Here is a 13,842-nt window from a genome sequence, read left to right on the forward strand (position 1 = left end):
TTCTTCAGTAGGACAGACTTGATCTCATCGTTCTTTATGTCATTGCCTTTCACCGCGCATGTATAGGCAGTGATGTGTTCATTGGGATCCGAGGTCCCGTTGTATTTTGGGAGTTATGGCATTCTGAACTTCTTTGAATGGGTTTCGGAGCCACTTCCTCTGGGAACGGCCGTTGCACGAACTTCTCGAATCTATATCTTTCAAGACCGAGGGCGCGCCCGGGATTTGGTCGACTCTGAAGTTATAAGTTTCAACCTTCTTATCGTTGGCTGCTATCATTTTCTCGCCTGACTCGATCCTTTTGGTGAGGTCCTCCAGCATTCTCATGATGGCAGGATCAGCTACTGATCCGTCGTTGCTTGACCTCTCCGGAACCCGTTCGGCTGGGGGAGTAGTCTCCGGCGCTACTGTGCTGGGAGTCTTCGGGTGGCTTTGCAACTGAACAATAGCCAACTGTTGTGCCTGCAACATTTCAAAAATATCGTAAAGACTAACTTCATGTGCTTCCCGATCCGGGGTCTTTTGGGCTTCCAGTTGGTCGCCATGTTGTATGCTTCCGTCGATGTGTGAGGTTTCGTCGACCTGCTGCGTGTCTTGCGAACCTGCGTCTGCTAGAATCGGTCTAGGCACGTTATTGGGGTTCTGCGGTGGTGCGCCAACGACTGGAACAGCCACACCGTTTTCTCTGTGATTTTTGAGGTAGTCGTTCTCAACCTCGTTTACCGAGCCAGACATTTCGACCTGAAATCAAGAGATCTTGGACAAGAAAAAGTGTGAAAGATAACTTGCGTTTGTGAGTAAAACCAGCAAGAAAATAATTACTATTATTTTTAGCCCTATGGTGGGCGTCAAACTATTTACCGTGAAAATGGTAACAATAATTAAATTTATAAATAGGACTCTAAAAATACGTGATCTATTTTTATGCTAGTTGTTAGAGTAGTTGATGCTAAAAGTATGAAGTTTTAATGATGAGATACGAGCAAAAACGGGGCAGTAATCAAACCAAGGTGCTTGCTGCCCGGGCTTCGGACGGGTCGATGAAGGACTCGAGGTCGATACCTGGCTCAAGCTCGAGCTGTCGGGAGTAACTAGGAAAGGGATAACAGTTAAAATATGATCAAAGAAGGCTCTTTATGGCCAATGCCAAGCAATAAACGAAGAACAAGTATGAAAGCAATAAATGCAAAGGGTAGCCTCGAGTGAGTAAGAGCGAATAAGTTAGAGAGAAGAAAGAGAGAGAGAGATATTATTGATCTTGTGTAGAATAGTTGGAGCAACAGCAGCCCCTTACAAAGTAGTGTGGATTCCCTTTACATAGGAGAGGGAATACAATATAGTACAGAATGCATTAAATATAAAGACACGGGGATGGGACGGCTAGGCACGATACTAGACTCTGCTGATGCTAGTTGCTCGCCTCGGGAGTTCCCCACCCTTGGAATCTTTGTTAGGTCGTGGGCGAACCTCGGGGGAGGGAGCTCGATCGTCGTCCTACAGCCTCGAGATACCGATATGACTCCCCGAATGCACCTTAGTGGCGAGAAATAGATCTCTCTGATTTTACCGTATACAGGTATGATGAATAAACGTTTGAGCATAATTAGTAGTCTCTTGTACCCCTTCGTCCCATTTTAACTGTCGTTTTAACTCTTTGCATGCAGATTAAAATAATAATAAACAAAAGGTCTAGTTTACTAAGTTATCCATAAATAGTAGTATTAAAAAGAATTACTACTACATATGTGTTAGTATACTGTATTTGTAAAATAATTCTGGAGAAGAAAAATAACGTATAAATAGAAATGTAGAAGAAACAGAATTTAATCCGAGCCCACTGAATTCACAGTATTTCCTTAAGGAACTTAATCCTCTCCTTGTACCCGAGGTTGTGGATTATTTCCTCCCAGGATATAACGGATTACACACTGGTGTAGCGGTACTTCAAACCCTAGTGTTTCAACGAACATAAATGGCGGCAGCAAATCACACTTACATTGTTTGTTTTGTAAGAAAACAATGCAAAAAGGAAGAGGGGAACTCAGAAATTTCGTATGGAAAATCTGAGGGAATAGTGTGCTATAGCCAACATGTTGAGTTTAAACGAAGAGGTGCAACTCTTCAGAAAGTCTGTCATGATTGTTCACGTAAAACGGCCATAATGTAAATGACTATTTACGCAAAGTAAAACGAAAATTCAAAACACAGAGGAAATTAATTTTCCGTTAAAAAACGGATAATTTGGATTAAATAATATTACGTTAAACTTTAATATTAACAACTAAATTTGGTTCAAAAAATTAATCAATCAATCATTTGATCAAATCCAAATCCGAGCTGAGCGACGACGATGGCGCGAGACTTATTTTCTTTTTATAACTCTTTAAGAGCTAGAAGAAGAGCAATTATATATATACCCAACAAAAATCTTTTCCTCCTCCAATATGGGACAATGTCCCTTTGTCAAGAAGGAAAACTCAAATATTTCTTTTTTTCTCAATTTCTCATTCACCCTCTTTTAAGTTAATATAAGCTTAAAAACCCCAACAATATGTAATATTAAGGGTATAGTTGAAAACATAATAAATCTAATCTTGAGCTAAAGAAACTGTTAATTTGGAACAGACAGAGTATACGTCTTGCTTAGACTGCCTTTTTTAATTTTAATTTGTATGTCATCGACGATACTCACTGTGAATTTACTTGAATTAAGTAGGCCAAATACATATACAACTCATCCAACTTGGCATCATTTTTCATTTTGACATTCTATCTCTACCTTGTTCCATTTTGATCCTCAAACTCTATTTTATATGTTCCATTTGGCCCCTCCAACTCTATTTCTTATGTTCCACTTTAACACAAAAGCTGAAACTAGGCCAAAAAATATAGCCCGTTAAATATAAGGTGTAATAAATATCCAATTAAATGTTACCACCTGATTTTTTTATCCATGTCAAATGGGTCAATAGTAAAATACCTGAACCCGACAGTATTTTTTGTGGGTTTATTTCATCTAAACGGGCTAGGTATGAAATCAACAGATGAAAGCTTTGGAACTTACAGAATGAAGATGGGGCAATAGTGGATAAAAATATACGATCTGGTTCAGGTATTTTAATATTGACCTGTTTGACATGGATGAGAAAATCAAGTGGCAACATTTAATTGGATATTTATTATACCTCAGATTTAACGGGCTATATTTTTTGCACTGGTTTCAGCTTTTGTATTAAAGTGGAACATAGAAAATAGAGTTGAAGGGTCAAAATGAAATTTATAAAAAAAATTAGAGGGCCAAAATGGAACAAGATAGAGATAGAGTGCTAAAATGAAAAATGATGCCAAGTTCGATAGGCTGTATTTGTATTTGACCAATTAAGTAACGTTTTCACTTTAAAATAGAAAGTAGACAAAAAGATAAGGGGCTAAGGATATTCCAAATTGATTTGGACAGTTTCAAAATCGAAAGGACCGGAGGAAGGGAAGTTACCATTTTATAGCCATTGAATTGCTTCCTAGATGGAGAAATTCCATTAATAGGGTACAAAACGAGATGAGCCGGTTCTTTGGCAATGTTAATGCTTTTACACGGCTAATGTTCAAAAAAGTAGCTCTACAATGGGTGCAAGATTTGAACTTGCTTCTAATGTTTGTACCGTTGTTTAATTATATCAAAGATTGGAACTTACTTCTAATATTTCTTATTTTTTAATGAGAATGGAAGATTTTGTAGAATTGAAAAAAAAATTAACTCATAGAAAGAAAATTACTACAAGAAGAGATGGAATCTCAGAAAATGTGTAGCATAATTGTAGGATTGCAAAAGATATTATTTGAGAATAAATAAAGGAAGGAATTAAATATTTTAATTATGGTTAGGGCTTTATTTATTCAATTAAATCTCATCCATTTATTTTTAACCATGATTAGTGTCTCCCATCCAAGTAGAAACTTGCTAAATTGAGAGACTAGGAAATGGAGGGGAGCTGGTCCAGCTTGCTATTTTCAAATATAATAATTTACATCTCATCCATAGATTACCAAATCCTGTTTTTACCACCTTCTTTTTTAAAAATCTGTTCTTAGTAATCTATATTTTCCAACAACTCACGTGAAAACCTCAAACAACGCTAGTATCTCCCAACAAAACTCATTCATACACCAAAGTTCACTCAATGTAACAATATTATGTCGCATTAGAATAATGTCATATTATCTGTTTACTTCTTTTTTTCCCTCTTTTTTTGTTTGGTCAAACTAAACATGTAAAATTCATCTCACTCTCAAATATCCTTCTTTTAATAGGCTCACGTGATCTATGTATATACTCTTGAAATTTCCCTATTTTACAGTATTGGGCAAACATTTCTATGAATAGAAATGACAATATTTGAAACCGTGCCCGGAAAAGAAACAAATAATAATTGAAAGAATAACACTAGACTAAACTAGATTTGCATTATAAACATTATCACACAAATAATATTTATATCGAAAGAAGGAAAAATTGTAATAGGACAAGTGATAAAAATAAAGTTTTATTATATAGCAATAATTAAGTGAAGTTGTTGCCATTTAAGATATTTCATTCAGTAAAGTTTAATTTTGCATGAACTTCTTGATAAGCTTTGAAATATTTTGAACTTTAAAAATTAAAGGTATCACTTTGAATAATGTCGTTTTGTTTTATATTCCGTGTTTAGAAGAATTCATACTTGGCTTACTTTACAAGTGTTTTTGTCCTCATTTCTTGTCAGTGCACAAGGAGTTTGAGGTTGCATTCAATAGCGTCCAAGAATGCAACAGTCACCTTTTTACCATTAATTTTGAACGGAAAAGGGTTTAAAATGCCTTTAAACTATTAGAAAAGGTTTAAAATACTCTTCATCCATCTATTCGGCTAAAAATATCGTTTCATCCACTTTTTTGGTTCACTTATGTCATTTGACCGTTAGATCAATGCTAAATTAAAAATAATTTTTTTTTTGTAAAACTTAAAAAAATATTTTTTGTTTTTTTAAACTAATGCATCAATAATCCACTAATTTAGTAAAGTCTTCTCTTTTTTCTCAGTTTTTACAAAAAATATTTTTTATTTATTTTTTTAACTTTTTTTAAAGCATTTTTTTGTGAAAACTGAAAAAATTGTAAAAATAGAAGAAAAAAATGTTTTTAATAAAATATTATCGTTTTTTAAAAACTGAAAAAAATATTTTCAACAAAATATTTTCGTTTTCATTTTTTTCAGTTTTTTTAAAGCATTTCGTTTTATTTTCGTTTTTCAGTTTTTTTTAAAGAAATAATATTTTTGTTTTTTTAAAAAAACTGAAAAAAAATTGAAAAAAATATTTTTCAAAAACGAAAATATTTTGTTGAAAATATTTTTTTCAGTTTTTAAAAAACTAAAATATTTTGTTAAAACCATTTTTTTCTGTTTTTACAAAATTGTTTTTCAGTTTTTACAAAAAAAATACTTTAAAAAACTGTAAAAAATTAAAAAAAAATATTTTTTTGTAAAAACTGAAAAAAAAAATAAGAAGACTTTACTAAATTAGTGGACTATTGGTGCATTAGTTTTAAAAAATGAAAATATTTTGCAAAATATTATTTTTAAGCTTTACAAAAAGAATAATAATTATTTTTAATTTAGCATTGACCTAACGGTCAAAGGGCATAAGTGAACCAAAAAGGTGGATGAAGGGGTATTTTTAGCCTAATAGGTAGATAAAGGGTATTTTTAAATCTTTTCCAATAGTTTAGGGGCATTTTGAACCCTTTTCCGATTTTTGAAAGAAAAAAAAATGAATAACCATCTGTTGTTGTTGATTACAACCGCTTAACCTTAAATTTTTGTTCATACTAAATAGCCCTAAAAAATTTAGCGGGCTTCAATAGAGATTTCGGATGAAGCATATGCTAGGTAGATTTATTGATTCCCAGGTTCCCATAACAATATTTCTTCCAATAATTTTCTCTATTTCCTTTAGGAGAGATCTTTTCTTACACCCAGATGAGGAAACGATCTTAGCTAAAAGGGTTTAGGGTTCTGGCTAAAAATAATAAATTATGGGTGCTAATTGTGAAATATGAATAATAAAATAAGAATGAACTTATTCTATGTTTATATGTATTATATAGGGATCATAATGAATTTTTAAGAATCGATTGAACCGAATCGTACTGAACTGCTTATTAGGACTTTTATCATAAAAATTAATGTAGGTCTTTGTATGAATCTATAATCGTACAGAAACATTAAGGTATTATTTTAATTTTATGAAAAAAACTCAAAAAAATACCAAAATTTACCGAATATATATATATATATATACACACACACAGTTGTCGTTTAAGGTCCAGATTCAAAAAAATACACACAGTTGTCGTTTAAGCCAAGTGAAGCACCAGAACTAATTGCGAAGAGATTCAAGATGCCGGATATACCAAAATACGATGGGACTTCATATCCGCGGGAGCATATCACAACTTACACCATGGCAGTGGAAGGAAGCGATTTGGCTCAACATGAGATCGAATCGGTTCTGTTGAAAAAGTTTGGTGAAACCCTCACAAAGGGGGCCCTTACATGGTACTCCCTATTACCTGAGCATTGAATTGATTCTTTTGAAATGCTTGCAGACTCGTTCGTTAAGGCCTATGCCGGAGTAAGAAAGGTTCAGGCCGGAAAGGTATACATATTCAGGATTATAAAGGGTGAATCCGAGCTACTGCAAGAATTTGTGATTCAGTTCCAGAAAGAAAGGATGCTACTATCGGCGGTTCTAGATGAGTGGGCAGCGGAGACATTCGCAAAGAGTCTAAATCTACTAAGTTCTGATGCCTCCCAAAAAACGAAGGAAAGCATGCTCGAGTTTCAGGCAATGTCCATAATCGTTATGAGTCAGAAATAAGGATAGAAGACGATCAGCTTGGGTCTTCAGTATCGATCAAGGTGCGGGGTTGAGACAAAAACCAAGATAAGTTTAAGAGCGACTTTATGCAAATCGACGGTCATATAGAGTCCATTCTCTACCGTATGAGAGGACCAACAGGCATAGCAACAAAGGTTTTCAGTCATCGGATAGGTTTGCTCCTCATAGAAGAGACAATCGCGGCCGGAACATTCGGTCATTACAGAAAAAGGAGGTGCCAAGGGCCCGAGACTCCGCAAATCCCAGCTTATTAAATTACAACTTTAATATCAGCTTGGTAGAGTTAGTACTAGCAATGAGAAATATCAAAGAAACACGGTTCCCAAAGCCGATCCGATCAGATCCTAGCCAAAGAGATCCTAGTTTATGGTGTGAATACCATGGGACTCACGACCATAGAACCGGGGACTGCCAACATCTTCATGAAGAGGTGGCAACATTGTTGAAAAATGGCCATCTTAGGGAGTTTTTAATGGCCGAAGCTGGGACAACATGGAGCCTTCGAAGGTAGCTGGAGGGTCACCTAGGATGACTATCAACATGATCTTTGAAGGAAACAAAGTCAATGGTGTAAACTTTTCAGTGGCAAAGAAAACAAAGATGTCAGTGACTCACAACAAGAGACTCTGGGAAGTAGCAGAAGATGATATCACCTTCACGGAGGAGGACGCATACGGACTTCTTCTGCCATATAATGACGCTTTGGTAATCTTTCTCAATGTTTTAAATTTCAAAATTAAGCGTGTTTTGGTTAATCTAGGAAGTTCAGCCTACATTGTCCAATGGAGAGTTCTGGAGCAAGCAAAGTTGACCGGGAACATTATTCCAGCGAAAGAACTCTTAGTTGGCTTCAACTTGACAAGCATGACAACCCGAGGAAAGATTTTGGTATCCACACATGTTGAAGGAATAACAAAAACCACTCTATTCGAAGTAGTAGATGACGATATAGGTTACAATGTAATCCTCATAATGTCGTGGATACACAAAATAAAGTCGATGCCTTCTCCTTTTTTGAATGAAGACGATAAAGGCAATGAGTCATCGGAATCACATCAGGTTTCGGGATATTTCCAGGTACAAGAGGAGACGGATGCGACCAAGTCGACCGCGGAAGAACTCGACAAGTGGTCTTGTTTGAAGAGTTTTTGAAAAAGGAAGTTTCATTTGGGAACATAGTTAAATCCCGAGCTCTGGTTAGAATTTATAAATTTTCTTAAAGATAATGTTGACTGCTTTGCATGGTCGCACTCAAATATGACAGGTATCCCATTAGAGGTTGCAGTTCACAAGATTTGTGTGGATCCAAATTTCCCACCAGTAAGGCAAAAGAAATGCCCGATAGCAGAGGTCAGGAACATGTTTGTTAAAGAAGAGGTAACTCAATTACTCAATATTAGATCGATTCGGGAGGTAAAATATTTGTAATGGTTAGCCAATATAGTTATAGTACCTAAAAAGAATAACAAGTTTAGGAGGTACTTAGACTACAAGGATTTGAATAAGGTATGCCCTAAAGACTTATTCCCATAACCGAACATTGATCAAATGATTGATGTTACGACTGGGCACAACCTAATTAGTTTCCTTGATGTTTACTCCGGGCAATCAGATCAAGATAAACTTGGAGGATCAGGAAAAAACTTCTTTCATAACGAGCTTTGACACATATCGGTGTAATGTGACGCCTTTTGGGCTCAAGAACGCCGGAACCACTTATCAGAGGCTCGTTACTAAAAATTTTGAGAATCAGATTGGAAAAATAATGCAAGTATACATTGATGACACGCTAGTCAAGTCTTTGAATGTAGGATATCATTTAAAACATCTTCAAGAAACTTTTGAAGTTCTGAGGAGGGATAACATGAAACTCAACCCGGAGAAATCACATTCGGGGTTGTTTCCGGTAAGTTCTTGGGGTTCCTGGTCTAGCAAAGAGGGATCGAGGTAAATCCCGATAAATTCAAAGCTATCGAGGAGATTTCGGACCAATTGACAAGTGTGAAAGAAGTACAGAGACTGACCGAAAGGTTGGCGGCTCTAAGCAGGTTTATCTCAAGATACTCAGAAAAGTGTCATCATTTCTTTAACTCCTGAAAAGAAGAACAATTTCGAATGGACCCCGGAATGCCAACAGGCGTTGAAAGACCTAAAAAGGTACTTGTCCATCTCCTTATTATTGTCAAAATCAGGGGAAGGCGAGCAGTTATTAATATATCTAGTAGTCTTGGAAGTAGCGGTACGTGTCATTTTGGTCTGAAAGGAAGAAGGCACGTAATTTTCTGTTTACTAGTTAGTAAAATATTGTCAGAAGCGGAAACTCGGTATTCACACCTCGAAATGCTGGCCTTAGCTTTTGTAGTTGCCTCTCGAAATCTTAGGCCTTATTTTCAGTGCCACTTGATAGCCGTTGTGACAAACTTTCCTTTGAGGAATGTCCTTCACAAACCTGAATTGTCAGGACATTTGGTTAAATGGGCAATCAAAATTAGCGAATTTGACATTGAGTACAAACACAGGATTGCAATCAAGTCGCAAGTTTTGGACAATTTTTTGGTCGACTTCAGTCTCGGGTTAATGACCTTGGCTACTAAGGAATAAATGTTAATGTCGAAAACGTCATCATGAGTTTGGACTTTGTTTACTGATAGAGCTTCCATTGTAAAAGGGTCCGGTCTTGTGGTTGTTCTGATCACACCCTGGGAGGAAACCTTAAGGAATGCCATTAAAACTGTTATGTTAACTAGCAATGAAGCATAGTATGAGGCTTTGGTTGCAAGACTCGAACTAGATCGGGGACTAGACTCTGAGGTCATCGAAATAAAATGCAATTCCCAGCTGGTAGTAAACCAAGTGTACGAGATTTTGACACAAAGGAAGAACACATGCAGCAGTATTTAAACAAGGTTCAGGCGTTTCTTACATGATTCAAACAATGGTCAATCATCCACATTCCAATGGAAGAAAATGTGAAAGCAGATGCTTGGTTAATTTGGGGTCATCCACAGAGATGAAAGGATCTGATTTCGGTATTGTCGTCCAACTTCTATATTCGGTATTGGACATGGACTGATACTGTAAAGTCAATTCAACCAACTTAGTCTGGGACTAGAGGAACGAGTTCGTCGAGTATCGCTGGCATGGTAAACTACCTGAAAAACGTGAGGCGTCCCGGGCACTACGAACTAAAGTAACTCGTTATTGCCTCATAGATGGGCAGTTACACATAAGGTCATCCCAAGGACCATTGGACCGATGTCTGGGGACCTCGGAGGCAGACTACGTGATGAGAGAAGTCCACAACTAGTTTGCGGGAATCATTTTGGTGCATACTCGTTAGTTCTAAAGTAGATCAGGGCAGGTTACTATTGACCCTGAATGGAACAAGACGCAAAGGCATTTGTCAAAAGTGTGGAAATGTCAACGTCATGCACAATTGGTGCACCAACCAGCAGAACTCTTGCATTTGGTGTTGTTCCCGTGGCCATGACTTGAGGGATGTACATAGTTGGTCCTCTACCACCGGGTCCCGGAAAGGTGAGATTTCTTTTAGTTCGAACAGATTAGTTCACTAAATGGGTTAAAGCAGGTCATTAACAAAAGATCAGTGAACGTGAAGGTCGACTTCATATGGGACCACATAATTTGTCGATTTGGAATACCAAAGGAAATTGCTTGTGACAACGTGTCGCAGTTCATAACATCAAAAGTCACAAAATTTTTGGAAGGATTTAAGATCAAGAGAATTATGTCTTCACCGTACCATCCAAGTGCTAATGGACAGGCATAATCGACCAACAAGGTAATTATTCAGAATATTTAGAAGAAGTTAGAAGATGCTAAGGGCAAGTGACCCGATGAGCTACTAGGAATGCTATGGGCATATCGGACAATGGCAAAGTTAAGCACGGGAGAAACACCTTTCTCTCTCGTGTACGACGTGGAGGCTCTGGTACCCGTGGAGGTAGGGGAGTTGACTTTGAGGTTTTCTCGATCAAAGGAAGAAGTAAACAATGAAGCGTTACTAGTAAAGGTGGACTTGCTCGATGAACACCGGGACTTGGCATATGTGACTATGGTGGTTCAAAAGTAAAGGATGGAAAGATATTATAATCGCAGGGCCAATCTCTGTTACTTCAAGGTAGGAGACTTTGTTTTGAAAAAGGTGACTCAGAGCACTCGGGAAGCCAATGCCGGGAAGCTGGGACCAACATAAGAAGGTCTTTATCGGGTTTCAGCTATCATCAGTAAAGGATCATACGAGTTGGAAAATCAATATGGAGTCAAATTACCTAGCAATTGGAACGTGACTCACCTCAAAAAGTATTATTGCTTATGGTTCCTGCCAATACTGAAAGTATGTTGATAAGCTATATTTATGTAGTTTAGCGACCATTTATGCCCCAACTTAGCTATACTTTATTTCTATATGAAGGGTAAATGACAACAAATGGCTCTAATTATGAATTTTGTGCGCGAAAGAAGAAAAAAAAAGGAAGACAATTGAGCTCCAGGAGCGTGGGCCAACTGCGGCCGCACTCAGGCTGCGCTCAATAGGTAGAAAAGAATGCATTATGCGCGGTCCAACCGCGGCCGCGCACGTCACTCCGAGGAATTTTATTTCAGGGATAAATTCGTAAGTTCGAGGGCGACTCTCCTTAACCTATAAGAAGCCCAGCTCACCCAAAAAGAAGGTATCAAGGTTTTTGAAGGATTGTTGAAGGCAAGAACATGCAAGAGACAAGGCCGAAGATTCGGCATAGAGTTTTACCTTTCTTCCTCTTGTTTCTAGCACTGATTATGAATTCTATTGTTATGATTGTGAAAACGATTATGCGTAGCTAAACTCCTAATCTAGGGTTTTGATGGAACCTCTTGGAGGATGAATTTCTTGATATGTTAATATAGATTTGCCCTAATATTTTCTCTGTTTGTTCAACTATATTGTGATTGTTGTTGATTGAAGGGCCCTCAATCGGCTGTGCCTATTTAGTATGCATTACTCGGGAGATAGTGCATATTTAGGTAGTTGTTAAACAACACAACTCCTAACGTATATGAGGGATCAATACGAAGGGTTTAAGGGTGGGATTAGGGATAACGAAACCTTGGGTGCGATCTAAGTGAGTTGTAACCAAGGCTAGCTAGCGTAATTCGGGAGAATATATATAGTATATTATTGTAATTATTCGGGAGAGAGTTACGACAGTTAGAGTGCTCATGATCGATAGAGAAAACTTAGGCAAATTTATAGCAAACGTAGCTGAAAGGATTCCGACAAGAGGGGAAATCATAACCTTAGCCAATCCTCATTCTTGCTTACAAATAGTTCATAGCTAGTTCTTAATTACTGCATTTTTATTACATAATATTTAGTTAATAAACACCAACTTTGTTATTCAAATATCTCTGAAGATTGAATACGTGAATTTCTGTTAGTCCAATAGCTATGATTGATAGGTTAATTCCCTGTGGGATTCGATTCCGGACTTGTTAACCGAAATATATTTGCAGCGACCACTTTGTACTTTTTATAAGACATAGTCGGGTGTGATCAAATTTTGGTGTCGTTGCTAGGGAACTAACGGTGTTATTGATTGCAATTAAAAAGAAGTGCAAAAATTCTTAGTGCAATCAATTTTCTTCTATTTAAACTAACCATTGAAATTCTAACGTTTGTAGTTATGGTTGTTACAGGTGCATGCCTAGAAACTCCTCAAGAACTGGTGAATTGTTCGAAGCATTATCAGATCCTAAGAAGGTATTCAAGGCATTAAACGTGCAAACAGGAAAGGCAAACAACAACATAACTCAACCGAAAAACTTGAACCAGACATGGAAGACGATAATCTAAACAACAGAGACAACGTGAATGACCCAAACAATAGAAACACAGTGGATGACCGAAATGATCAAGGTGTAGCACCGCTTGTGCCGGAAGCATCAATATATGCTTGGGCACAACCCACCGCTGACAACTTAGCAACTACCATTGTAGTCCCTTAGATACAAGCAGATTCATTCCACGTCACAAATAACATGCTACATCTATTACAGAATAAGGGACTATTCTCTGGGTCATACGTTGAAGATCCTCAGCAGCATCTAAAGAATTTCTTGTCAATTTGTGCCATGCAGAGGCAACACAACGTGACACCGGAAGCAATACGTTTGTTGTTGTTCCCATTCTTAGTGACAGGAGTTGCTCAGACTTGGCTTAATTCACTCCTCATCAACTCCATCACTACTTGGGAGGAATTAGTCAAGCAATATTTGAACAAATTTTATCCACCCAACAAGAATGCTCAGCAAATTGATGAGATATTGAGGTTTAGACAGAAACCAACTGAGACGCTACACGAAACGTGGGAGAGATTCAAGGGTCTGCTAGTTACGTGTCCACATCATGGTATTCTAGAGCAGATATTGGGGTAGAGATTTTACATGAGTTTAGCAGATACTTTGAAAGCCAATGTTGATGCTTTAGCAGGTGGAGCATTTTTGAGCAAAACATTCAGGGAGAGCAAAATCCTACTTGACAAGATGGCACAAAACTCAGGATAGACAACAAGAAACGCTCCAATCACTCCTGTGGTTCACTCAGTGGCTCTAGACCCGGCTAACTCCATGGTTGAAAATATGGCCACTCTACTATCATAAATGAGCATCCTCACCAAAAAAGTTGAAGAATCAAACCAGAAGCAGCAGGTACACATAGTCAATGCAACTAATGGGGGTCTATGTACATCATGCATTAATCAACCATATGTCTGCTCGTGGAGTGCTGAAGGTTATAATAAACAATATCAGGAAAACATGAATTATGTGGTCAATTACGGGGGACTGAGACTAGGTGGTCATAATTGGGGTCAATAGAATCAACAATATAGAACAGCTCAGCAACAGT

The 13,842-nt window shown here is 37.3% G+C and overlaps 1 non-coding gene across 1 annotated transcript; it reads right to left on the minus strand.

Annotated features, from left to right (window-relative positions):
* Nucleotides 1-13,236: 13,236 nt before the first annotated feature.
* On the minus strand, nucleotides 13,237-13,348 carry LOC138869795 (small nucleolar RNA R71). The gene has a single exon (XR_011400048.1). It is a non-coding gene; the product is annotated as a small nucleolar RNA R71 (small nucleolar RNA).
* Between the last annotated feature and the right edge of the window lie 494 nt (nucleotides 13,349-13,842).

This window comes from Nicotiana sylvestris, chromosome 5 (genome assembly GCF_000393655.2).
Source record: "Nicotiana sylvestris chromosome 5, ASM39365v2, whole genome shotgun sequence".
Lineage (NCBI taxonomy): Eukaryota > Viridiplantae > Streptophyta > Magnoliopsida > Solanales > Solanaceae > Nicotiana > Nicotiana sylvestris.